The sequence below is a fragment of the Oncorhynchus nerka genome, linkage group LG10, assembly GCF_034236695.1.
Source record: "Oncorhynchus nerka isolate Pitt River linkage group LG10, Oner_Uvic_2.0, whole genome shotgun sequence".
Lineage (NCBI taxonomy): Eukaryota > Metazoa > Chordata > Actinopteri > Salmoniformes > Salmonidae > Oncorhynchus > Oncorhynchus nerka.
This window is the reverse complement of record NC_088405.1, coordinates 4609811-4612638: the sequence shown is the minus strand read 5'-3', so window position 1 is coordinate 4612638 and position 2828 is coordinate 4609811. Positions and strand designations below refer to the sequence as shown.

The window sequence follows — 2828 nt, the reverse complement described above, 5'->3', positions numbered from 1 at the left end:
TAAATAATTGTCAGTCCCATTATAAATACTGTTTGGTGTTGTAAAGAGTCAGTGAACATGTTCTCCCACACCATTAACAGCTGTAGCCTATCAAATCCACAGGCGCATTAGTGTTTCAACGTAAACTTACAATGTTATGTAAAGTAACCTAAAAATAATCAACTGTTAGAATTGGGAGCCATAAGTTAAGATTTACGTTAATCATTTCAAAGATTTTAGTTTTTATAATAAATGGAATCGTGCGTGATAAAAAAATGAAATAGAGCGCTGGTTATTGCAAACTTGAGTATTATGGCGGATAAATCTGAGACGTCTTCACTTTGACAAACAAGTCCGCTAGAAAATATGACACAATCAATCATTTCAGATATTACATTTATTCCAAACGTTTGACAATAGGCTTAAATAAAATATACACACACACAATTCCTTCCTAGAATAAAAAAAGTACACAAAGTGGTCTCCAAAAGGGGCTACTAATTTAGGCTACATAACAAAACACATGTCTGCAGTAGCAGTAGTAATAGTGTTCTATTTAAAAAAAAATACAAGCTCTTCTGAAAGGCACTGTGACGTCATCCATGATTACCAAGGCCAATAGAAATAAGGTGAAAGGAAAAGAGTGAGATACATATTTTATTCGAGGCAACACCCATTCCAGGGCTCCAGTTGGGCATAAAAACAACAAAAGTTAGTGCTAATTATGCTCTTAAAAATGCTAAGTCGAACGTAGTATTTCGACCCACTTTGAATTCACATTCAATCGAAAGTATATTTAAGACATTTGCTTGCAACACGTTCTTATTGTGGAATGCGTAACATGAATAATAATCATGGTTATTGATGTACTCACTGGTACTTCATACGAGAATGTAACGAGTTGCATTATATTATCTACATATATCTGACATAATTAGGACAAGGCTTATAGCCCTGCCTTACACCTCGGTTCCTTCGCGGCTGTATATCAAATGATTAACACTGAAGTGGTTTGGGAGAAGTTGGTGAGGCCCAGGCCTCCCTGTGATTGTTCTGTGCTGATGTGTAGTAGTTCATTCACATTAGCTGTGGAGAGGTGAGTGGTATCAGTGTTCAATGGCGTGATTTGAGAGGGCAGTATGAACCAAGTCCGGGCATGTTCTCTCGGGGTGAAGTAAAGGCGACAAATCCCCCATAACATGTCCTCCTGAACCAAAGTCCCCTGCCCCCACTCCGGGTAGAGCCGTTGTTACTCCCCGCCAGCATCGTGTTCATAGTGGAGACAAAGTTGTTGTAACGGGGACTGTGTTCCACAGACGGGGACGGAGATGATTTGGGCTCGGAGGAACCAGGGAGTTCTGGGCTGAGGGGGGATGAACTCATGATGCTGGCCGTGTCGGAGAGCTTCAGGGCGGCAGTGTCTTCGGATTTCACCGGAAGAACAGTGTTGTTGGTGTCTCCCCGTTCAAGTCAGCTCGTCTCTTTCTCTTTCTTCGGAAGTTGCCGTTATCGAACATTTTCTCACAGTTTGGTCCAATGTCCAGTAATTCCCCTTTCCTATGAAGACATGAAGACAGGACACAACAGACAATGTAGTTCGTAACGAATATCAAAGGTCATGACTGTTCTAGTCTTCTGTCAGACTCGTCTTACCGAAATCAAATGGCAAAGGAATGACATTCCAAACATTTAATTTAATAAGTGTAAATAATGACGAGTTAATTACAGGTATAAATAAATAAAGAAATAAATACAACAGGTATTGTAACTTACCAGGATCATCGTCATCCCGGGCAACGCTTTCTTAAAACAGTCATTCAGTGAGAGGTTGTGTCTGATTGAGTTCTGCCACCCTGCTTTGCTCTTCTTATAAAACGGAAAATTCTCTGCCACATACTGATAGATGTGACTCAGCGTCAACCTCTTGTCCCCGGCGCCCTGGATAGCCATGGCTATGAGCGCTGAGTAAAACAGGAAGGTCGAACCATCTTGAAGAGTTCCTGCTGGCTGGAGATCGACTAGCCATCCGAGGTCAGCGCCACCAAACCCCGTAGGAGGGGCAGGAACTGCCGCTGGTTCGCTCCGTATCCAGACTGTATGTACGATGCTCCATTCAATCCCGTCAGGTATGGAGACGAGTCGATGCTCAGTCCGTTTAGCCACAGGTACGGGTTGGTGGTCGGCAAAGGTGTACTCACCGAGGCCGTAGCTTGAGGATGCGCCGGCGGCCTCTGCGGGTGGTGACCATGATGGAGGTTTTGCTGGTGCTGATACATGCTGCAGTTATCGCAGTACAGCCATATCCAGGAGCTCCTGTGCGCTGTGGTGCTGAATGGGGCTAGTCTGCGTTGGATGGCTGCTGTCCAAAAGCGTTCATAATCCGTTCTATTTGAGTACGAATCCTGGTATCTTTTTCTATCATCAACAACATGCGGTTCCTTTCCCAAAGTGTCTGTTTCGGTCAGTCTCCCGGAGGACTGAAGGCTAGACCCAAGGGGAGGAGGCGTATTTAAGCGTTCCGCCTGGAGCGTCGACAGGTAAAACCCCTGTGAAGAACAATCTCGAGGTGACTCCCTTCTCTGTCACGCTTCAGTCGAATTGTCTTAACCGAATCTGTGCATCAATGAAAGATACTGGTGAGGAGATGCTGGCTAACTCATTAATGCCGTTTTAGAGGTTAACCTGGAGCAGATAGGCTGAGCAATTTACCGGGCATGTATACGCTAATAAGCATACACCAATAAAAATCGGCATTTAGGCTACAAGTTTTCCAATAAAAACAGTTTTACAGTTGGCCAATCATATTTCCACTTTTACGCATAGGACACTTTTACCAATATTTATCTTAA

General features: G+C 43.6%; 1 pseudogene; it reads right to left on the bottom strand.

Moving 5' to 3' along the window:
* Positions 1–938: 938 nt before the first annotated feature.
* On the bottom strand, positions 939–2410 carry LOC135573542 (forkhead box protein I2-like; annotated as a pseudogene).
* Positions 2411–2828: the final 418 nt, after the last annotated feature.